Source organism: Acomys minous (assembly GCF_964271855.1).
Source record: "Acomys minous genome assembly, chromosome: 11".
NCBI classification, from domain to species: Eukaryota; Metazoa; Chordata; class Mammalia; order Rodentia; family Muridae; genus Acomys; species Acomys minous.
Genome location: NC_140492.1, coordinates 30,146,553 through 30,172,503, shown reverse-complemented (window position 1 = coordinate 30,172,503; position 25,951 = coordinate 30,146,553). Strand labels below are relative to the sequence as shown.

The following is a 25,951-nucleotide window of genomic DNA, read 5'->3' as shown; positions in this document are numbered from 1 at the left end:
GGTACCTTCTGTCCTAAGTTGTTATCATCTGGTGCCTTAAGAGCAGATTGTGAGAGATTAGTTTCTCTTGTAATTCAGGGAATTACTGTTGTTGACCTCACCTACTCTTCTGCCACTGTCCTTCAAATAGTGAGTAATCCTAGCAGGCCTTCTGCTCCTCTACCTCTCCTCCTCCACACTATGAACACAGTGAAAGAGAAAGGCCATGTCATACTGGATTTTCCTGGTCTTCAGTCTATTTTCATAATAATGATCAGATATAGAAAAAGTAATAAAGATCGTTGGTCTGTCGCTAGCAGAAGGTTCACTTTCAGTGTCACTTTGATACTCCAAAGTGCCATCCAATCTCATCTTAATCTCATTGTAATTCTGGGAACCATAGACTCACACTAGCCATCCTGTTAACCAGAATCCTCCTGGGTCTTCATGGAGGAGTAGTCATGCCCAATGGCACCTCCTAGGCAGAAGAAGCTTGTCTATTGTATTAAGAGACTGTCCACGAGTATATAGCCTTGGACAAAAACAAACAAACAAACAAACAAAAACCTGTATTTCTATCCACTTCTGGTGTCTATTCTGGAAGTGATTGTAGAGAAGGAGAAGGAGGGGAGTTTACTGTAGAGGTCCTCTGAAAGACTCCATCCAGCAGGGGATCTAAGCAGATGCTGAGACTCACAGCCAAATTTTGGGGTGGAGCCCGGGGAGTTTATGGAAGAGTTGGAGAATAGAAGGACCTGGAGAGGACTAGGAGCTACCTCTGACATGGACTCTGGTCCTCACTCCTTATCACATCCCCCGGGCGGGGTGGCCTTGCCATGTCACAGAGAAGGTGAATGCAGGAAGTCTTGAAGAGACTTGATATACTGAAGTCAGATGATAGGGGAGGAGGGCTCCCCCTTTCTGAGGACTGTGGGAGGGGGAGGGGGATGAGGGAGAAAGGGTGGGACCAGGAGAGATGAGGGAGGGGCTTAGATTCAGAATGTAAAGAGAATAAATTTTTAAAAAATTAACTTTACGTATTTCCCCCTTTAGGTGGTAGTCTGACTCTTTTGTTCTGAATGAGCTTCCAATAGAACACACACAGCAGTAGCTGCTCAGCCAGTTCTTCCCTGGTGGTAACAATCTCTTCCAAGAATTGTTTAAGTATCTTCAGTTCATCATTTGTAACTTTTTTCTGCACATTGTTCCTCCTAACGTGCTATAGTTTTATTCTTAAGATTAATGGCCTTTGGAAGCCATGCCAAACTTATTTCCTAACTTTTCTGGTTGTCAATGCAGTCATCTTCAAAGACAAGCAAGACAAAGCATGAAAGCAATATTTGCCCTTTTAGTCTAAAGCTGGTAGATAACAGAGGATCATAAGAACTGATAGATATTTTTAAATAGTTAGATTTAAGCTCAGTAAATAAAAAACTTTTGATCACAAGTGATGCCCAAGATGAAAACAGACTGCTTTAAGAGAAACTAAACTTATTGAGAATGCGTTTATGTCATTTATCTCACAGAAAAGGAATTGGGATATAGCTAAGGATCAGTGTGCATGGGAACATGGTTAACATAATAGAGTTTTAAGTGAAGACTATGTTTTTTACAGTTCTAGTTGGACACACATGTGAGAAAGAGAAAAACTGTAAAAATCTGGCTCCCTGGCTCACCTCAGCCATTCTGGCCCAAACACCTCTCCAAGCTCACTGATTCAGACTGGCTTCTCTGTGTCTCTGACTGAATCGATCTGCTTGAGCTCAAACTAACTCTACCAATCTGTCTAATCTTTTGGCTCCTTCTCGTTCTCTGGTTCTCTGGCTTGTTCCGTCTTCATCTGTGTCTAGCTTATTCTCTCTTCAACCTGTGCCTATAAAACTGTCCCAATAAAACTTTCTGCACGGCTCTCTTTTTAAAATTAATTTATTCAGATTACATCTCAATTGTTATCCCCTTACTTGTCTTCTCCTATTCCTCCCTCCCTCCCTCTTTCATCATATTCTCTTTCTCTAGGTCTGTGACAGAAGGGGGACCTCCTCACATACCATTTGGGGGTCATCTTGTTAGCCTGCCTATTCTTTCTCTGAGTGCCACCAGACCTCCCCACTATGAAGAAGTGGTCAAATATGGGGCACCAGAGTTCATGTCAGAGTCAGTCCCTGCTTTCCACATAACTGTGGATAGTGTCCTGTCCATTGACTAGAGTCAGGGTTCAATGTTTAATATATGTATTATCCTCTGTTGGTGCAGTAGTTTGAGCATACCCCTCTGGCTCCAGATCCACCTGTCCTGATGTTCTTGTAGGCTTCTAGGACCCTCTGGATCCTTCTTTTTTCCCCCATTCTCCCATATTTCTCTCACCTAGAGTCCCAATAGGAGATTCTGCACATCTATCCCAATCTCCTACTAAGTGGAGACTTTCATGAGACATCCCTTTTGGGTGAGTGTCCAATTATAAATGAGTATATACCATGTGAGTTTTTTGTGTCTGTGTTAACTCACTCAGTATGATCATTTCTAGTTCCATCCATGTGCCTGCAAATTTCAGGATTTCCTTGTTTTAAATAGTTAACTAGTATTCCATTGTGTAAATGTACCACAGTTTCTTAATCCATTTTTTGACTGAGGGACATTTAGGTTGTTTCCAGATTCTGGCTATTATGAATAAGGCTGCTATGAACATGGTTGAGAATATGACCTTGTGTGGTGGAGCATCTTCTGGGTATATTTCTGCCTTCTCTCTCTCTCTCTCTCTCTCTCTCTCTCTCTCTCTCTCTCTCTCTCTCTCTCTCTCTCTCCCTCTCTCCCTCTTTCCCTCTCTCGCTCTCTGGCTCTCTCTCTCCTGTACTCTCCTCTCATTCCTGAACTCTATTGTACTGCTCTTAAATGGCTTCTCTTTCCTGTTCTTATGATAGTTGGATGTATCCTATCTCTGACTCATTTTGTCAAATCTCTGATTCATCACTTTTCTGCCTCTCAATTAGATGTCACTTTCAAACATAGATGCTAACTTTGCTTTCATGGTTTGGGATTAAAGGTATCCATTGAAGGTCTCTCTTCATTACCTCCAGAAGGATTAAAGTTCTGTGATATATCTACATTCCAGCCAAATCACACACACCTAGAAGGTCTTTGGATGTGATCCAAACATGTTACTCAATTAAAAATTCACTATATCTCCTTTTCCTTCCTTCTATAATGAGCTAGCTTCCAAGTTGAAGAAAATTAAGATTGTGATAGAAAATACTCTTATAGGTTTCCTGTAGGTGTGTGTATTAGTTTTCTTTTCTTTTGTTTTGTTTTGTTTTGTTTTGTTGCTATGATAAATAGCCTGACAATAGCAACTTAGGTGAGAAAGGGATTACTCTAGATTACAGTCCTAAAATGGTTACAGCCTATCCTGGAGGCTGGGAAGAGGAATTGTGTCAGAGACATAAGATTGTCATTACATTGTATAAGGAACCTACAAGCCAAAGGAAAACAGGAAGTATAAGTATAAAACTTCTAAGCCCATCCTGAGTGACATGCTTCCTTCAGTAAGGCTCTGCCTCCAAAAGGTTCAATAACATTTTCAAGTAGTACTATCAAATGGAAACCAAATGTTCAAACATATTTAGAGTATGAGAAATATCTCATATTCAAACTATACCAGGTACATTTGACATTATATACATATAAGAAACATTCCTATTTATGTTTTGAAAATGTAGGCAACTGAATATTCTAGATTTGCCCAAAGTCTTTGCTAAGAAGTAAAAAGACACATCTCCATAATCTGTTTTGGTAGCTGATATGCGGTTTCTTACCACATGGATTTGGATATATTATTTTAAAATGATTGTAGATTTTATAAAATTATAGAGGCTTAAAGAATAGTTTTCTGTTCTTCTAATTTGCCCCAGGGCATCTTCCATTATTTTAATACAATACTAAAGCCAAGAAATTAGAATTCATACAACGCATGATTGCATGTGCTGTGTTTGTAAGTGTGTGTGATTATGTGCATGTAGTTGTTATGATATGTAATGCCCATGTGAAGTTATCAGATTATCCCTGTACTAATGATACAATGCTAGGTGATCACCATAGATTCCTCTTTCATCAGTACACCTTAAGAGTTACACATAACCTTGTCATCCTCACCATCCCTAACACCTAAAATCCATGAATAATTCAGTTCTATAATTTTGTCAAGAGTCTTGTAAAAGAAATCATAGGCAGTAGGCCTTGTTATATTGATGTTATGTCATGATGAATGGATATATTCAATGGGGAAATCAAATTTGTCAACTGCATAATTTCTTCAGACAAAATTTCCATTTAGTTATATAATAAACATTTTCTTTAACTATACTTTTTACAACAGTGCAGAAATACATGAATATTAATAGCTTTTTAAGAAACAAGTATATTAATATAATGTAAAGTATACATTTGTTTGGAATGAATGCATAAAATTGGCATTTTGTTTAGACTTACGATTATCTTCTAATGATTGGCTGTTTATTTTATGTTACATCTTAAATGATCTGTTTTGATGTCTATAAAGAGAGAAACAATTTGATGTTCTGCTGATGGGACAGAATATAATTTAGCAATCAGTATTCAAATTTATTTTAAATTACGTTCCTAGACATAGGGAAATATTAAAAAGAAATTAAGAATTTCTCTCCATTAGAGTTTTAGTTGGAGCCACTTCATTAAATGACAGCTTCAAAGTAAATAGGCAGGCAATTATGTGTCTCCACTAATCGCACTAGCTGGTAAAATCATTTCCTCACTTCTCATTTCCAGTTAGCTCCACAGAATAACGTTATCTGTAAGATAATGCTTGTGACTGAAGAAAACAAGGAAGGCAAATAAGCAACCTTAATTGCCAATAACATTTACATCTAACGCATTCTAATTTACAAATCAGCTTAAAAACTCAACAACTTCTCATATTATAAAGAAAGCCAGGTTGATCCACTTTTCTATACTTATAAATATCAAAACTAAGCATTCAAGGAAACAGATACTTTATTTTTTTAAATGTATTTTATTAATTTATTCATATTATATCTCAATTCTTATGCCATTCCTTGTATCCTCCCATTCTTTGCCTCCTATTTTCCCCTTACTCCCTTCCCCTATGACTGTGGCTGAGGGGCACTGCTTCCCCCTGTATATGCTCCTAGGGTATCAAGTCTCTTCTTGGTAGCCTGCAAACACTTTAAAACAACATTGAATGGCTATTTTTCTCCTGTCACTTGGAAATCTCTTGTTTTTCCTTCAATTTCATGAACATATTCAGATTAGTATGGAATCTCCTATAGTTTCTCTTTTTGTGCTTCATGAAAAATTGTTTCTTGTCTTTTGCCAACAATGATATTTGAATGAACAGTTAATCAGAAAAGTAAGAGAGAGCTCAGCAACTAACTCAATGTACACTCATTTCCATGCTTACTTTACTGTTTATTTTTGATAAAAGAAAATACTAAAGTACACTCAGCTTTCCTGTTCATATAAGTGAAAGATGAGGGCATTGCTTGACAAAGACTGGGAGACTATGCATCTTTCTGAAAGAAATGCAAAAGGACTTTCTTCAAGTGAAGGAGAGAGATGATTCCCTAAAAAAAATAAGAGCTACAATAAAATTTTCTAAGAAAAAGAAAAAAGTAGAAATTATAAAAACCCACTGGTGGTACAAGAGAGACAGCTAGGATGCCCTTACATTGTACCTTATGTGCTGTATAAGTCACTGATACCTTAGTGTGAACACTGCTTCCGAAAGGCAGTCTGACTGGTTTTAGAAAATGACCAATATTTTATAGAATAGCATATCTCCTATACAGCTAACCTATGAACAGATGTTTGATCACAGGATTAGAGCAAGAAAAAAAGAAGATATGCAATTAAAAATTTTCATATTGATCCATTAAATAAAATTTATCTTTTTGTCTATATAGAAGTTAGGAAATATATATTCATAAGTATGCATAAGTATATATGAGTTACACATGTAATTCATATCAAAGAAAGTTTATTATTGCTTTCCAATCCATCACCTGGTTTTTAATGCACTACAATTACTGACCTGACAAGATAGATCTGTTGGTTTAATAATGTTATGAATAGAATGGGAGTAACTACCTGCTTTCTAAATACATGAGTTTAGGTTCCTGTTTCATTATAATCAAGCAAAGAAAGAAACACAAAGAGCCAACTCCTCATTCACAAATGATTTCGCTTTTACCTGTACAAAATGGTGTTTCAATAAAAAAGAAAAAATATTTCATATTTGAATCGCACTGATCATTAGAGTAGGCTTCAAATTACTTCTCTCTAAAGAAGAAATTATAAAATTAAGTCAATATAATATCATTTATTTTTCAACAAGCACTCATCAAGCCCTTGCACACAGACATTAAAAATATCAAAATACGCATTATTAGATTATCTATAAACACACATAAATATCATATCATAGGTGGATAGACAGAGTGCTGCTCATGAAGATAGAGCAAGTTTTTTTTTTATACAGAGAGAATGGAGGAGGGTAGAAAACTTCATATGGTTCCTTAAATTATAATTTAAAACACCCACTCAAACAATTCAACTTAAATGATTCATTTTATGCATAGAAAAACACAGGTTCAAAACTTCCTAATATTGTATCATAACTACATAACCAGTTTTTAAAATATCATGATTGTTGACTTTGCAGGATCCTTGTAAAGAGTATATGAATCAAGGTATATGAAGAAATTTGGGCAGATAGAAAAGCCTCTATAAGGCTGTGCCCAAAAGCTGATGCAAAGACCCCCAGCCAGACATCAGGTGGAGCTTGGAAAATCTTGTGAAAGAGAGAGAGGATGGGTTGAAGGATCCAAAGAGGTCAAGGACACCACAAGGACGCCTACAGAATCACCTAGCCTGGGCCCACAGAGACTTAACCACCCACCACTGAGCATTCTAGGGACAGTACGAAGCCTCCTACATATATGTAGCAGAGATGCAGCTTGGTCTTCACATGAGATCCCTAACAGCAGGAGCAGGGCCTGTCTCTGACTCTGTTGCCTGCCTTTGTATACCTCTCTCCTAACTGGATGGCCTTGTCTAGCCTTAGTAGACGATGTGCCCAGTCCTACTCCAACTTGATATGTCAAGTCAGGTTGATATACATGGGAGGCCTCCATCTCAGAGAAGCAAAGGAGATGACTGAGAGGGGAGGAAGAGGCTGGGAGGGAAAGCTGTGAAATTTATAACTTAATAAAAAATTTTTTTTAAAAAAAGAGAAAACCTCTATAAACATCTGGAAATAAGTCAGCTTCTATGAGTGGGAATGGGGAAAAAAACATACTTAGATTAAAATTCAGTCTCTTCCTATTACATTAACTTCATTGATGTTTCTCATTTTACAGACTTTAATCATTGTGATAATCTTTAGGATAATTATGCCAATATTTCACAATAAATCAGCTATCTAAAACAATTCATCATTTGATAGATTTGTAATGTCATTAATCACTTAATACTTGAAAAGTTTTATAGAATAGCTCTTCTCTTAGAATAAAACTCAATAATGCTTTGAATTTGAAGGTGATATTTCTAGCAATACAATACAAATGAATACAAGAAAGAATATGCAATAAAGATAGCATTTTACATATGAAGATTTCTAGTAATACAACTAAGGTAGAACTAAGTTATATAGTAAGAGCAAATTTGTTGAGTATGTTTTTATTTTCTAGTTTTTGACTGAAATTGACCATAGAGAGGCTAATACTATATAAATGGAGAATGTTAGCAGTCAGGCCTATCCGAAGCTTTTCCTGAGGCCCTGACAGATGGAGAAGGAATGCACTTCCTCTTCTAAAATCAGGAACACCTTGACAATGGCCTGGGGCCATGTCCTTAGGGAATTAGGCAAGCATGAGGCATGGACCTAGGATCCTGGAAACCCAACTCATTTCCTCTAAGGAGGTGTGGTTATCATTTCCAAGGCCACTGTGTGCTCAGTCTGTGATACTCTTGAGATGTCCTGTGTTCCTTTGTGCAACATTGCTTCATTAGCTCCCTACTGATTTTGTTACATTGTATGGTAGCTTTCTGATGATGACTCTGTCCAATTCTCCTGCTGAAAACTGTATATAGGATGCTGAAGTTCTTCTATAACCTTGCTTTGAATATGCCATCAGCTTATGTAAGACCTTGTGGTCCCAACTTCTCTATCTTTTTAAAATTTTCTCATCCCTAGTCCTTCACATCAGGAACCTGTGACTAACGGACAGCCTGCTCATCCAGGTCACTGGTAGCCATATTAAAAATCTTAGAAAGATTACAGTAGGACTTGCTGATATCTGCAATATCACACACACACACACACACACACACACACACACACACACACATACACACACATACACATACACACACATTTCTAAACCCAATGAATGAAACATAAATGTCTTGATTTTGCTTGATATTACTAAATAAATTATCAGTTAAACTTTACTTGGGTTAATATAAAAATGAAGAAAATAATAGTACTATAGAAATAGGACCACAGAGATAAAAGAACATCAGCCCCTTGGGAATTTACTCACATCTTGAAGAGAAAGACAAAATCTCTACAGAGCAAGGAAATGGGACTTCTCTTCCAGTGTTCTTATTAATCAAAAGTGCAGGAAGTACTTAGTGGCCACCTTATCTTCATTTGATATGACCATTTAGTGAGATAAAGAAAATAAACACCAGTGTCTGGTACATTTTACACTGTCTGCATAGGTGATGGTGACTCTGTGTCCTTTGCTTCTGCCTTTGAGCAGTGGCTTTCTGGTCTCTGCTAATCAGATTGGACCTAGAATTTGGCCACAGAAGTCAGACTCACATCCACAAGACATGTTTTCCTGAGAATTTGTGATTGGAATTAGTTGGAATTAAAAGAGTAATTTTTTATTCCTATGATACGTATGGACAGAAGGAAAGGAAAGACAGTCAGCTGATGTGGGAAAATGGAATAAACTCAGCAAAAGCATGTAGACGTGTTTCAATTAGAAAATGACTATATTTTCCGGAGGGTATATTTCTCTCTCTACATTTTTTTTTGTATGTAAGATATTGTCATTGAAAATTATGCAAGTGGGTTATTTGGTTTGGTGGTGTTTAATTTCTTGAGTTCTTTTTTTTTGTTTTTTAATTTTTTAAAATTAATGTATTCATATTACATCTCAGTTGTTAGCCCATCCCTTGTATCCTCCCATTCCTCCCTTCCTCCCACTTCCCCCCTATTCCCCTCCCCTATGTCTGTGTCTGGGGGGGGACCTCCTCCCCCTGTATATGCTCATAGGGTATCAAGTCTCTCCTTGGTGACCTATTGTCCTTCCTCTGAGTGCAACCAGGCATCTCCATCCAAGGGACATGTTCAAATATGGGCCACCAGAGTTTGTGTGAAAGTCAGATCTCCTTCTCCGCTCAACAGTGGAGAATGTCCTGTCCATCAGCTAGTCTGGGTAGGGGTTCGAGGTTTATTTTATATATTTTGGATATTAGACCTTTGTCAGATGTAGGGTTGGTGAAGATCTTTTCCCCAGTCTGTAGGCTGTCACTTTGTTCTCTTGACAGTGTCTCCTGCCTTACAGAAGCTTATCAGCCTCATGAGGTCCCATTTATTAATTGTTGACCTTAATGCCTGGGCCGTTGGTGTTCTGTTCAGGAAGTTGTCTCCTGTGCCAATATGTTCCAGGCTCTTCCCCACTTTTTCTTCTAAGTGACTTAGTGTCTCTGGTTTTATGTTGATGGTCAGAACATTCTCCACAGTAGAGTGGAGAGTGGGATATGACTTTCTCACGTACTCTGGTGCCTCACCTTTGACCATGTCCCCTGGAGGGGGAGACCTGGTGGCACTCAGAGGAAGGAAAGCAGGTTACCAAGAAGAGACTTGATACCCTATGAGCATATACAGGGGGAGGTAATCCCCCTCAGGAGCAGTCATAGGGGAGGGGCATAAGGGGAAAATAGGAGGGAGGGAAGAATGGGAGGATACAAGGGATGGGATAACCATTGAGATGTAACAAGAATAAATTAATAAAAAAAGGAAAAAAAAGAAAATTATGCAAGCATGGAAAATAACACTTGATTATTTTATTTCGAGTACTAGTTGCAGAAGAACTGTCTATTATTTGTTCAATTCCTGCTTGCAAAGGCATGTATTCGTGGCTTTCAAAGAAATAATTCTATTTCTTGTGTTTAAGTCAAAGTAATGCTACAATTGTATTTTGTTTTTTGGTGGGCAGCATTCCAGCATTATAAGAATTCTCCAACCAGCCCCACATCTACGTGCTGGAGAGACAGTCTGAGCTTGCTTAAGTTATATCTGCATGCTGTGACTCATGATAGACTGCAGGATTATATTCACCTCACTCACCCTCTTTGCAGACAATGGAGTTTCTCAGAGGGAAGTGATTACACCTGGGTATTAGAATCATGGGTAAGTCACAGAATAGTGACACTGGAAGAAACTCTAGAGTAGGTGTGTGTCATGGTAAAGAACCTCCACGGTCCGTGGACAGAGACTCAAAGTCATCTCCCGTAACAGGTGTTTGTTCCGTCCACTACATAATAAAGATACATTAGAAACCTGAGTTTACCTGATGATGCTGGGAGCAGGATATGTTCAAATGAGGACTGTCTTTGAGCTGTGAGGTCTAGCTTTAGAAACTTTGTTGCTTTGGGTACTTTTCCCATAACTTCCTGGAGGAGTTGAAAGGTACTCTACAAATTGGCTACATCATCTACTGGATTTTTAAGACACACACCCCCACCCCCACTCCCAATGCAGCAGGGGCTTGTGTTGAGCAGTGGTAAATATGAATAGAATGCTTTCACCAATTACTAATAATTTGGACTGAGCAAGATGTTAAGATCCAGATTGAAGGGGAGGGAACAAAGCAAATAGATAGTGCATGTGCATGTATGATACATATGTGCATATTTCCTCTGCCCTTGGAGACGGATAAAGCCTTGCTTTACTTCATTTGAAACTGGAGCACTGCTGATGTTATGATTTGGTGGATCAGATAACAGCGAGTTCATAAGAGGTCAGATTGGTCACATGTGCACGTCACATATTCTAGGTCAGGTATTTGATCTCCACCAGAGCCCCAGGACATACCTGGGAGCTGACTTTCAAAATGTCAACAAGTCAATTGTGTAATGGCCAATTGAGTAATGAATGCTTAATTGTAACAGGACAAAATACAAAACCAGAGAAGATTCCAGAAGCCTGCCTCTTGGCTCCCACTTCTCTTCTGAGTTCACAAATGATCCATCAGTTCCTCTCTCCTGCTGACACTTAGAACATTGTTGAATCTGTTGAGTCTTTAGGCCCAAGAATAAAAATGCCTTATTTATGTCTTATGTATCTATACTAGCCTCAGAAACATGTCATATTCCAGTATTCATTTCTTCTCCTACTGTGTAGCAGATTCTATAAATGTCTGAATGAATAAAATGAAATTTATTATCATATAATTTTATAATTTAGAAACATAAGATGACATTTACTGGGCAAAAATAGAGCTGTTCTTAGAACTACATTGTCTTCTAGAAGTTCAGAGTCCATTTTCTCATCTGTACTGGATAAGAGGCAGGCCTTACTTCCTGTCTTGTGTAAACTCCTGATTTTCCTGGCTTCAGTTTCCGGGATGCTGTCTCTTTCTCATTCTGCTGTGCTTACATCTTCCTGTCTTGAGATGAGGAGCAGACTCTATTTCCACAACCCATGGACTAGACTGTACGGATCTGTATAAACCAGACTAATAATAGCCCAACTTGATGTCTTTCATTGTCTATGCAAATCCATGTTGACCAGCAATGTAACCTATTCATAGAATTCATCGCTATGCAACTGTGAATGGTCATTATCATGTGTGGTGTCAAAAATACCTGTTAGATGGCCCACTGCATTTTGTTCTCTGTAAACACACATTGCCTTCTAGATCTGAAGCTGTTGTATCATTAAATGTTGTATCAGAAAGACACAAGGCAAAGCGACTTTAACACAGTAGCATTGCTAGAGCCTCATGAAGATGAAGCTCTGAATTTGTATGCATGTGTCATATTCACCGAGAATACACGCAGCATCCTGCTCACCAGGTCTTATTAGAATCAGGCCATAGAAATGCTCAGCTGGTATAAGATCCTATAGGATGGTACACTGATCAAGTCCCCTGAATATGAGAATATGACACATGATCAGAAACTAGATAAAGTTTCATAGTAAAAGAATAAAGATCTGCTTCTTTACGGCCTCCATCACAGCTGATGGACAGCTCATTTTCCAGTCGGGGTGGGGGTGGGGTTATAAGAACAAATGTAACACCCCCGTCTCTGTGGAAACCATATCAGCACTATGCCTAGAGACTGGCAAAGGACAGATTTGCCTACTATCTGGGCCTAATTCTAATACTACATCTTCACCATCTAACTCTAGTACATTTTTTGCTTACAGATGTGCAAAATTCTCAGAAAAAAAATTATTAAATTCCCTGTATTTAAATTTTTTGATTTCAAACTTTATATTTGTGTTGCTTGATTTTTAACATATGAATGTAGTTATTAGTGTACTTTACTGTGAACACTACAGACACAAAAAAGTATGAATGACTTATGCAGCATAGTTACAGTGTAAGAACATTCTGGCTGTCTCTGTAGTACTATCAGTGAGTTTCTATAATTTCTACTTTTTTATTTTTCCTTAGAAAATTTTATTGTAGCTTTTATTTTTTTTTTAGGGAATCATCTCTCTCCTTGAGCTGAAGAAAGTCCTTTTGCATTTCTTTCAGAAAGATGCATAGTCTCCCAGTCTTTGTCAAACAACGCCCACATCTTTCCCTTTTGTCTAAGGAATAGCTTGGTTGGGTAAAACATTCTTGTTTGGTGATTTTTCCTTTGTGACCTCTGAAAATATCAAACTTCCTTCTTCTGGCTGTAAGATCTCTGCTAAGAAGTAGCTTTTCGGAAAGAGTAGGACACATGACCTGTTACTTGTTTTGTTTTGTTGTTTTTTAAGCCTCTTTTGTGTAGTGGTCTCTCACCATTGGGAGTTACCCAATTAAGGTAAACCCAAATGCTGACTTTTGACTTTTCTATGTCTCGATATTTGTGAGCAGCTCTGGATTTGGGATGGTTCTACTACTAATTCTTTGAGTAAGCTTTCTGCTCTTTTGGCAGTCTCAAATTACATATTTTTAACCCATATTTAGCTCTTCTAATTCTGTCCCACTGTTTCCATGAGCCTTCTTCATGACCGCAAACCCTTTGGCCTTTCTTACCCTTTACCTGTACAGTTCCCTGGGGCCTGTCTTTGAGCACACTGAGTCTCTTTCCAATTTGACCCATCCTGCTAAAGAAGCCTTCTATCGCATTTTTTAAATCTGTTAAGTACAGTTTTCAGTTCAAGGTTTTCTGTTTGGTTTTCTCATTTTACCTATTTATCAATCAAAATGTTTAATCTAAGTATTGAAATTAGTTTTTGATGGCTTCTTTATTCCCATGGTCGCTCCTTGCATAGCCACATCAAGTTTTTTAGTAGTTTTCTCATAATTGTTATTCTCTGCTTGCTTCTGACAACTTATTCTGACACTTAGATGAGGTCATCATTTACTGAAAGTTCTTGAAGTTTGTCTTCTTAGACCTCTGGATTTTGAAATACCAAATATTTATTCTAGTGTTTGCATCTGGACTTATTAGTCCATCTTTGATAAATTCTATAGGATCCACCAGTTTTCTGATTGTGTCGTTGCTACTTTCTTTTCATCACTAGAGGGAGATATAAGGCCAGGATTGCAGTGAGATTGGCAGTGGTGTTAACAGTCTGCTAGCACTGGAGAGAGATCCAAGCCCAGGTTTGTCTTAAATCCACAATGGATGTATCACTTTATCTTAGCTCTTAGAACATCTAAATGGGTAAACTTCCCTCAAAAGTCTTGTTGGAACTGTGGTGTGGCCACTAATGATGCTAAGATGTGTCATCCCTCAGTTACCAGACTTGCACAACACTGTGGTAGAATCAAATGTTGCCTTCTGTCCAAAGCCAATGGTATCAGTCCCAGATCAATGCAAGGGGAATGGACATTTCATGAAATGTGGCCATTATTCTCTGCCTGGCACTGTTCTATGGCTGTATTGGAGTATAATCGTTTGAACATGGTGGTGTTTCAACAGTCTGTCTTTGCATTAAAAAAAAAATACCCTATGAGCATATGCAGGGGAAGGAAATCCTCCTCAGGAACAGTCATAGGGGAGGGGAATAAGGGGAAAATGGGAAGAAGGGAAGAATGGGAGGATACAAGGGATGGGATAACCATTGAGATGTAACAAGAATAAGTTAATTTTAAAAATCCATGCTAACCTCATACTACATTGTCCAAGGTTGAGGTGCTGTTGGCAATCAAACTTGCTTGTTGCCAATAGAAATTTCTTGTTGCTAATGCACACATTAAGCTGTGCTACATTTGTATCTCACAAGCACAGATTTGCATGGTCCCATGGGCACACTGAGGCCCACACCACAGCTGACAGTAATGTAGACCCAAACCAAAGTACAGATCTAGAGGCTACATCAGTCCTTTCCGAGGTTGGGATAAGGCAGTCGAGACAATCCCTGGGCTATTATAACTGATGATAAGCCAGGGAAAGCCTGGGTCTCAGGCTCCCATCTGCATAGTCACAAGGAGCAATGCTCTGTCCTACTCCAAGACTGACAAAGGCTTAGATCATATCTGAAGCCGTGCCCACCAATATGCAGGCATATGCCTGATTTGGGAACAATTATGTAACCAGTGAGCCCTGGTCTTAAATTGGGGTCTTTGGTTTCTGCTTGGTGTTAAGTGGGCCTAACATTGATCTTGAAGGCAACTGTCTGTGTTGGCTTTTATTCCCTTCTTCCAGAGATTGGAGACTTGAAACTTGCTCTGTTTCACAAGATTGGAAGATGGATTTTGGAGGCATTCCCTAGACATTTGACCAACATCCCAGAATCTATGCCTGTGAGTATTTGCCAGGGACCCTACTCTTGGAGTTCTGCCTACAATCCCATTTTGTCCAGACTTGGACTTTATTTGTTTTCCTTCTCTAAATGAGAATATCTCTATAATCTTGGTGGAGCTGGGTTACAAATGAGGTAGGCAATGATTTTTTATTAATTAATTAATTTATTTATTCATTTTACATATTGGTCTTAATTCCTTCCCTCCCTCCTCTCCTCCCAGTCTCACATCCTCTTCACCTTCCCTGCTCCCCTATTCATCAGAAAAGGGGAACTCATTAAGACACATTAGGATTGGGTTTTCATTATTCCCTGTGGCCTGGCAATTCAGTCAGGTCAGGGGGAAGTGACCAAAAAGCAGGTAACAGAGTCCATGTCAGAAACAGCCCCTGCTTACAAGTAGGCCCACATGAAACCTGAGCTGGCCATTGGCTACAACTGTGTAGAGGACCTAGGTCCAGCCCATGCATGGTCCTTGGTGGGTGCTTCAGACTCCAATGGCTAACCTCTTTGTTAGGATCCTTATGAATTCCCTTGTAATTATAATTATAATAAAATGAAAACAATCCCCTAGCATGCAGAACTATGAACATCTGAGTTTTTCCTGTGCCACTAACCTTGAACATTACTTTACACTGCCTGAAACAAGGTGTTTATTGGATGATAGGTTTTTGTGAAAGCAACTTTTATTCACTAGATATAATTGTTATCTTGGAGGTCCACTGCCTCCATATGCTAACGTAGGCCTAATTCTCAAACCTTCTAGCCTCCTTCCAATCTTATCTAGTCCTAGGTTTGTTTTTTTTTTTTTTTAGATTCTGAGACTTACTCCTGAATATGCTCACTCTTTCCAGTTCTTTCTGAACTCTGACTGACTGGTTCAACTCAGATGCCTGGCTCAAACTCATCTCCTAGCTGACTGGTTCAAACTGACTTCTCTCAGCTTTTGACTGAACTGTTCTTCTTGGCCTCATACTAATGTTGGTACTGTGTTATAATCTCTGGCTTCTTATTTTCTGGCTCCTTCTATATTCACCTGTATCTAGCTTATTTCTCTTCAACCTGTTTCTGTAAAACTCTCCCAGCAAAACTGCCTCCTCTCTCTCTTTCTTTGTGCTGTTCTCTCTTCAGTTGCCTCTCTTACCTACCTGTCTGCTCTCATGAGAGTTGGGCATATCCTATTCTGTCAAGTCATTCTGATTTGTCACTTTGTCTGTCTCTCAATTAGGCATCAGTTTCAAACATGGCTGTTTCCTTCTACCAATAAATTTTATCTACATTGTTTGGAATTACACATGTGGTGTAGTAAAGGTGCATCTGTATGCCAGACAGAGGGGTTAAAGGTGTGTGCTGTGTCTGCATTCCAGCTGGATTACACAGACCTGGAAGGTCTTTGGATGGGAACATAGCATCCATGTTGTTACTGGATTAAAATTCTTCTACATCGCGGCTCTTTCTGTTTAAAATATTGTACACAGTTTAACTATTACAACAGAAACAGTTATCAATCTCACAAATTTAACAGTCTGAACGTCCTTATGAAGATCCATTGATGAAATGATACTTATCCCATAATCGCAGGCTTGATCATCTGTCCTTCTGCAAATGTCCACTTCAGCATCAAGGTTTTCAGTCTGCCAGTTTGATGGATAATCTCCTTGTTCAGCTGCTTCCATGCAGGGGTGATCCGTTTTCTGTGTCATCCGTGTTGCTATCTTTCCTTGAGCTATGCTTTTTCCTGGACTTTGCTTTGCACTTGCTATTCCTTTGACACTGGATAACCCTTCCCCAGAGTTCCTTTACTTGCCTTCTGTTCTTAATTTAGATTTGCACATGGAGGCTGAACTCCAAATATGACATTCTCTGCTAAGTTACCTGGTGTGCGGTTTAATGTTGCTTTACTTCTGACTTCAGAACACACGTTTTTCCAAGATTTCTCTAAAGAAAGAAAATGTCCGTCTTGTGCAATAACATTTCCATCTTTAGTTAGAAATTAGAAAGGACATAGTTCTTTTTAAAATCATTACCTTAGTAAATAACGGTTGTCATTACCTATGTAAGGAGTCTTTCTTTTTCAGCTTATTTTTGCACTGAAGAAGTTTTAAAACAATAGTAATTATTATGAAATTCTGTTCAGACACTAAGAATACTGAATAAATTAATAAAAGCATAAAATAAAATGAAACATAATCTGGTATCAATATGGAGAAATTGACTGTAGTGTGAAAAGTTGAACACAAAATTTAAAGACACTCTACAGTAATAACTTAGATGTGGTCGGAGGTTTTAGGGCTGCAGTGGTAGCTCAGTACTAGAGTGCTTGCCTAGCGTATTCAAGACACTAGCTTCTATCCTCTGCAATAAAAACCAAAGGGTTAAAAATGCTCTTGGGACTATAACAAAGTGGCTCAAGGTTCCAGGATACCAGATACATGTCCTCGATTATCTACCCAATGATACTTTCCTATGCCATTTGTCTTTCATGTTTTAGGAATAAAATGTATAAAAATTAATCTATGTGCTTCACTGACATTTTAAATTCATTGACTTCATTGAATTTTTGTTAATATATTCCAAGTGTATGCTAGGTAAGGGATCAAAAAATTCAGTGACTTACTAGTTTAATGGTCTGACAGGCTAGTTTGTCTGACTCCTAGGCCTTTGCTGATGGCTTCTAGCATATGTTGACTTTCTATTTATTAATCACATTATATGCCATATGGAACAACAACAACAACAACAACAAAAGAACAGAAACCTAAATACAGATTAGAAACAAACTATAGCATATACTACATTGCAGTATGCTTTGGAATATTTTGCTTCTCTGTAGTCTTGGTCCATTTCTACTGCAGTTTTTTTTTCAGTATTGCTATTTTAAATTACTACTTTTGTCTTCTATGAGTCAAAATCTCTTGTTTATCATCACCTAAGAAACCAATTGAACAAGTGGTAAAGAAAAATGCTGTTAACGAGATGGAAGAGTCCACAGGAAACTGGATGGTGTGGAGAAAAGAGTACGCAAGAGTGGGGGAGGTGCAAGGACACATGAGGAGTGGTATTAGGCAACCAAGGCCAAGTATATGCACTGCACTCTAAGCAGTGACCTAAGAAGAGACCTAAACTTCAACTTCAGATTACCTAAAGGTTTGCCCAATAGCCAGTGTCTCCCTACCTTGGTCCTTCTCTGCTCCTTCAAAAGTGAACCTCTACTCTTCATCCTTGGCTTGCTGCCCTTGGGTCCCAAACATCTGTGCTTTCACTCAGCCATCACGGTTACTCTTGCAAAAACAGCTGGCTATGTTCTGTTTGTTTTTGCATTGTGGTTATTTTGTGTACTTTAACAACCACTGCACTGCAAATTATGACAATATTTCTATTAAAATTTTTATATTCTTACAAAGGGAAAGAAAGTGCTAATTCATGCCAAAATTACCCTATGATTCTAGTAAAACTGCCATTCAGGGTAAATTCAAGTATATCTTTTTAGGATGTCTCTAAAGAAAGAAAAAATATAATCAAAGCAAAAACTGCCAGTAATTTAATAGCATATACTGTATCACAGACTTAGCCTCCTGTAGTTACCTTAGTACTGGACAACGTATGACTTATTTGCCACTTTTAAGCGGAGTTTTTAAGCTTATAAAATTAACACGAACATGGTAACTTCAGATAAAAACACACTGCACCTTCCCAGGAAACTTTTGTTAAGTTTAAGTAGGCTTTGGCAGTAATGTAGAAATTGGAAGTTTCCCACAGGGTTACTTTGGTAAAGGGTCTGCATAAGTTCTAAAAGTTTACGGATGAGAGCTTCAAGCATCATTTATGTACCTTGAGATGTGTTCGTTGCCAAAGCACCAAGGCATGGGTGTGGAACTCTATATCAGCCTGCCATACCTTCAGGCCATTAGTAGAACATTTTTTTCAGTGATTCTTAAATGAATAATTGAATCCTGCGAATCCTGATCACATGAGAGATAATAAGAATTGTTATTCTTCTCATATCCTTGTGAGAGATACTGGAGACTATGCTTCTATGCTTAGCTCGCTATCGTCAGCTCTCCCAGTGGATTTGTTTGTTGGTTTGTTTTGCGGCTCCTCATTGATCAGTCTTCTCATCTCCACATTTTCTTCCAGCCTTTCAGGTCCACTTTTTCCCAATATGTAAATACATAAACTTTATTCCACAAATCCAGAAAAAAAGAACGGGTCCAGGGAGCCATTAGAATAGTACTTTGATAAGGGTAAATTTTGAGGTTAGGAGAATCAAACCTTAAACTGGGAAGTCACCATTCCCGAGTTTACGTATTACAAATTTTCACACATAATTTAATATAATCACCTGGTTTCTTCAGGCTTAATCTGTATTAAGGTTGTTGTAAGTTCAAATACTCCACCTTGTGTTTGAAAAGCTTTTCTTTTCAGGTTCATTATCACTTCTTCTTATCCCTGAAATTCATCCCTTTAGCTAAGGCATGAGTTCACATGTGCTTGTATGTGCTTCACATACATACACACACACACGCGCACACACACACACACACACACACACACACACACTGAAAAACTTCAAAAAATTTAAATGTAAAAAACAAAAAAATAAATTAGAGTCAATTTCTAGCACAAATTATGTAGTATCCCTAATATATAAATTTCTGGAAGTTTGTTATCTTGAAATACTTTTGTAGCCACATGAAGAGTATATTTTTTCTTAACTAAGAATACACCAGGAGTGATGTGGGGACAGATGCAGAAGAGTGAATGCAGAGTGTTGAACGACCCAGAATCTGTTTTGCTTCACACATTTCCAGAGCTCCAGCTCTGTGGAATTCTCAACACTGCTGTTCATTAGAATCATCTGAGGAACTATTAAAACTCCCAATGTGTAGGCTCCAGGCCAGGCTTATAAATCAAACCTCTTAGAGTGTGAGCCTGCATCAGTAGTTTTCAAAGCTCCCCAGGTGATTCCTTTATAAAGCCAAATTTGAAAATGGCTGGGCTTCAGAACACTGGGGTCCATACAAGCATGTCTGGGTAGTGGCCAGGCATTTTTGGGTACTGTCAGCAGTGCTTAAGAAACCATGCCAAGAGTCATTTGGGGATGGGAAAGTCAGAGAGCTTTGCCCTTCTAAGTTCTTATGGGAGAGTAGGAATTATTCCTTAGAGAAAGACTATCATCACTACAGTCACTGAAGAAAATAATACTTAAGAATGCCCTCAAAAATTGGGTAGTAAATATTTGGGAACATACAGAAAATGGCTGTATTTTGCTTTAAATTGAATTTCTTTTTCGGAACTGTCAGAAAACACTTAAATAAACATTCTTTCACTTTTGATTTAGAGGTTTTTGTTTTGGTCTTTTTGTTTGTTTGTTTGTTGAGAGAGTCATAGTCATATTATCTCTGAAACCAATTCTGTTAGAAGCCATTTATACCAAATTATTTCTGGATTTGCTTTGTAATGATAGGAAATAAAAGTTTACCACAAAAATGGGAGTTTATTGTAGCTCAATTAAAATTTTCCTTTATGCAGTCAACAGTATAAGTAACATTTCCCAAGTCTATATGTTAGAAACAGAAAGAAGTGGGATTAAAATGATTATTCCTTCTTTAGAATAATGTCTAAACTATGTACAATGACTTTCAACTAACTTTTTCTCCAAATACATTTTTACTTTCTAACTTGAGCATGCTGCATATAGAGTGAGCTCATACTGATGTTCTCAAAGACAGTCTCTCAATCCCAGCTTAGTAATTTCCCATTATGATTATTAAATAGAAAGAGACAAAAGCAAAGAGAGTAGGAAGATGAATTTATCATAATTTTAGGCTTGCTACCTGTATGAAATACTATGATTTAAACCATTGGGAAGCCAAGTTACTCTCACGTTTTTTAATGAATATGAAATGAAAAATGTTAAAAAAAAAAAATGGGACGAATGTACGAAGAGAAATCTTTTATTCAATCCTGTCAGTCAATGTTTGAGGAGTAGGAGTTTGAATTAACATACACAAATAAAAAAATGTGTTGGGATTCTGTGGGTATGGACAGAACACAGTGGCAAAGGTGTATGTGTGTGGTAGGCAGACAAGAGAGTAAACATGCAATATTCAGCTGGCTTTCCTGATCAAAGAAGTGGGGGTGATAATGAGACGCTGGACAGAAGATGGGGAAGAGGCTGGCAGTAAAGAGAGAATGATGGTTGGAATTCTGCAAAACAGCTTCGGTTTAAGGACACTTGGATTTGAAGTGAGGGTTATCGCCTTGTTGAAAAAATGTGCTCCCCTTTCTGTACCTCAGTTTCTGATATGTAAGTTAAGTTGATATGGAAAATTCTACTTACTTTTACATATTCTTGCGTGCTGAATGGACTTTTCTCAATGCTTACTGGACTCTAGTGTTTTCTGTGGTTATAAAGTAACGCTTTTATTATTGTAAATAATGATGCAGCTGTATCTACTAAATGTTATTTATTAGTGGGGAGAAATGATCTTTGACATATTAATAAAAAGGTTATAATATAGAATATGGAACAGGATATTATGTGATATTTATTGTAAATATCAGATTTGATATGTGACAGTTAATGCTATAATCTTCTGAAGCCTGCAGGTTATTGCTTAAGATTTATAATGGTTCTTTAAAAAAAAATCTCCTCTATCATCTGTCTATCTATCATCTATCTATCTATCTATCTATCTATCATCTATCTATCTATCTATCTATCTATCTATCTATCTATCTATCTCTATCTCTGTCCCCTTGCAAAAGGAGTAATGAATTAATTTGTGAAAAGAAAATTTATTTTCTCTGTGTGCCATATTATCTTAACATGGAATCAAAGGCTAAGACCATACACGATTTATAGGTAATAGCACTAAAGAAGAATGGTTGAAATCTGCTTCCTGACCCTGGTTTTGAATAACTCCCAGTTATAAGTCTCTTGGAGAATGACTCTGGGAACGTTTAAGGGGCAGGCCCATTAGCTGCCTGTATCCATGTGATAGAAAGATGTACACATAGGTTACCTAATCCCAAGTGGTTAGTGCTGGATAGGTACATATGAGCAAAGCTAAATGGACTCAGTAGGACAGATATGCTTGGGACATACAAATTTACATTTGCCTATGTATATACATATAACAATAGTAGGTAAAGAAGAGAGAGACGGAGGGAGGGTGGGAGTGGGGTAAAAGTGTTCTTGTATGAACTCCTAAATGAAAATAAATATGTTTTATATAATGGAATGAGTGCAAAATATTTTTCCATTTAGAACATAACTGAGAGATCAAATACCTCTGTCAAAAAATACAAGTATAATTCTATCAACACAATATTTCAAAATTTATCTTTCTCCAACATAGGAATGTGGTCCAATGTAGGTTCAATTTCTACACCTGGGAGTCTTTGAAGTCTGTAATCCAGAAAGCTGGCAATAAAGAAAAAAATATATATATACAGAGTATACTCCTGCTAAATGGTGAATCTACTATGAGAAAAGTTAAAGAGACATGGGAGAAATAAATTTGAACTAGTAAAATATTTTCTAATACAAAAGATTATCTCAATTTATTACTGTACTAGCACAACATTTTCATAACTTTAAACCAATAAAATATTTTCTATGTGTATATGTAAAATTAGTCTAAGTAAAGAATAGGGATGTGTTCTCATGACTTCATCTAAAGTGTTCTTTTAAAAAAAACAATGTGCTTAGATTAGCTTAAATATAAACTTATGTGGAACCTTCCTTGGTGCCTACACTTAAAAATCCTTTTTTGTTCTCTGTCCTGTTTATGATTATCTTCTTTGATTCACATCTCTTTCTCTACTTGTAGAGTAGTATGTATGCTTATCCTTAATACCATTATATTAGCCTTTCTGTTTTAAGAATCCTTAGAACCACACTGTCTTAAAACAAAGCCTGTGAACTTTAGCTAATTGGATTTAAAATTGAAACAATTAACAGTTACTTCTGAGCTTGATAAGGATAAGTAAATCAAGATTATTTGCAGATATACTACACTGAGGTGATTTTATAGTTGTACTGAGTGGATGTCATAGGCCCTATGGTAGAACCTACTATCGCTATTTTTGCTAAATGGTTATATTGCCAAATTGCCTTCTCAGTCTTTTGCTTTTATACCTATAGACTTCAGCTGTTCCCAGTCTTGGTCACGGAAGCTTCTATTTGCAAAGGGAAGTAGGCAGTGCTGAAATTAGTCAAATATCTGAAAACAAAAGATTGTGTGCTCATACTTAATCCAGACACGCTTCTCAACCACTGCCCCCTTCCACCACCAAGCCTCTGGGGACATCCTAAAAGAGGAGGCAGAGATGACATAAGAGTTACATGATAGTTGCTAGGTAACCTAAAGACAATCTGTCCTTGAATATGTGGAAGATTTCCCATATTCTATTCCAATGAATGCCTTATACCATATATCTATGGGCATCACTAATTGAACATAGTGCATTATATTTTCTACCAACAACAACAACAACAACAACAAAAGATGTCATACAATTGGGAAGAGATTGTATTGCATTGGGGGAACTTGGCGGAAGAGTTAAGGGAAAGTAAGGGCATCAATGTGATCATGTCTCATTGTGCATATGTATAAAATTCTTAAAAATATTTAAAAACATAATAAAGACAATGAAAAAGTACTTTGAATATTTTACATGATCACTTTCATTCTTCTGACTTTCTTAGACACATTTACTAATTTAGAAAGCACATATTGAGTATTTAGGATGAACCAAAAAAATATTCCCTGTACTGAGACCTGAAAAAAAGACAGTCAAGTATGGATTTTCCTTTGCGTCCCATATAATATGACAGACAGGTTAAGGAAGTAATTACTCAGGTGCATTTAATTGCTACTGCAATTACTAAGCAGAAGAACAAGCAGAGAGTTTTGTTGAGTAAATGTAGAGTGATAAAAATCTCGTGTGAGAGATGAGGGAAGGATTTTCTGAGATTATGATGTTTAAAAAGAGATTTGGAACTGGATGTGAGCAGTTAAAGGGCACATTGGAGCAGAGCAATGATGGAGAATGTCTAGGGAGTGAAGAATTGTGGGAGATCTGGATACACAGCCCCATCCTGTGTTTAGTGTTCTTCAATGTGGAAAGTGAGGCTGCATAGTTTGTACACATTACACTGGCACATAATAAAGTTTAAAGAGCTTATTGTCTCTTTTACAAAGTGTTACTATCCGATCGCCCCCCATCAGTGGCAAGGATATAAGAGATAAATGCTTGCAGGATGTAGTGGGGGTTATGGATATTAAAGGACACTAATGGCTGGAAAGTGTCCAGGATGAGAATTTACATGGAGGATAGAACAGAGTGTTAAAAAAAATTCCTGGAAGACTCTAAGATTTAAATTTTTGGTGGAGGAAGAAGCAGAGACATTGGCCAAGTCAAGGAGAGAAGAGAAGATTTAGTGTCACTGAAGCCAAGATAAAAGAACTGCAAGGAAGGAGAAATGAACTATTTGCATAGTTGGTGGGGGGTTGTTTTCAATGTCAACCACTAAGAAGGCACATTAGGCTCATGGTGACTGATGGCTTTCTAGTACAAGCTCAGTAGAGAAAAGAATTTTTGCCACTGAAAATAAATAGTGCTTGTGGCTTTACATGAAGTAAACATAAATCCAAGTGTAGTTGCCTGTTTTCAAATAAAATGTTTTAAAGTTTATAATATTGTCCTTTATTTGTACAAATAAGCTTCCTTTATTTTCCTTTTACTGCTGAAATGTTTGTTCTTTTATGTGGCGAAGCACAGTGCTAGTTCAAGAGTTACAGTGTAAGATAATTAATCTTAAGGATGAATATAGCTTTAGTTATACACAGTATCTTGCTAGTTGTCTACTGTATACAAACCCTTACTTTCTATGATCATTTGTGTGTACAATAATCAATCTCATATGTATATATATATATATATATATATATATATATATATATATATATATACACCGAGAGATATGTACACACACATATATATACACATACACATATAGCTAGATAGCTAGATAGACATATATATCTTTTTAATGAATGAAAGTGTGAAGGAACATTTAAGTGGAATTACATTCCAGTTGACACAGGCCAGTGATCAACATCTCATTTATAGAGCAGCAATGACAGAATAGACTTCTGCCAGGATGTAGAGGCATTCAGGTCACGTTTCTTTCAGCATCACTCGAGACCCTTCTATTTAAATAGTCTTGGCCTGTTTTAAAGTCTTTAGTTTTCCTCTATGTATATTAGTGGAGTGCTTAGCAACCTGTGGCTGTAATATTTCTGAAAGTCTCGGGTCACTTTCAGTGAATATCAATTTAAATGGCATTCAGATTAAGGTTGATTTACAGCTTTTCATTTAAAACAAGACCAACATGGGCCTTTCTGGGTGCAAGGAAATCATCCCAATCCTTTGTTTCTCATTTGCCTACCAAATTTCTGCACACAGATTTTAGAATCCTGTGACAAAGGCAAGCGCTCCCTGTCTAATAGCCCTGTGTCTTTATTCTTCTTGCATGTTCAATGGGTTGATGTCCTGATCTATTTTGAGCATCCCTGGAAAGATTTTATTCTATCCTTTTAGCTGTTTTAGAAGGGAGGAAAGAAACCAACCATTTATATAAGATCTTTACTTGATCATTGCAAGTTCAGCCTTTACCATTTCATCATGTAATAAATCAACAATCCTTTAAAAAAAAAAAAGGCTAGCACGATGGCACATGCCTCTAATCCCAGAACTCTGGGAGACAGAGTCAGGCAGATCTCTGTGATTTCAAGGCCAGGTCTCCAAATCAAGCCCAGGACAGCCATGGTTCACACAGAGAAATGCTGTCTAGTGGAAAACAAAAACAACAACAACAACAACAAAGAAAACAAAGATGGAGGGAAGGAGGAGAGAGAGAGAGAA

General features: G+C 37.5%; 1 pseudogene across 1 annotated transcript in view; it reads right to left on the bottom strand.

Moving 5' to 3' along the window:
* Positions 1–16,716, bottom strand: part of LOC311608809 (protein SET-like) — a 35,660-nt pseudogene extending 18,944 nt beyond the window's left edge. Inside the window, exon 1 of the transcript in view lies at positions 16,528–16,716. The product of the transcript in view is annotated as a protein SET-like (transcript). The remainder of the gene's footprint in view (positions 1–16,527) is intronic.
* Between the last annotated feature and the right edge of the window lie 9,235 nt (positions 16,717–25,951).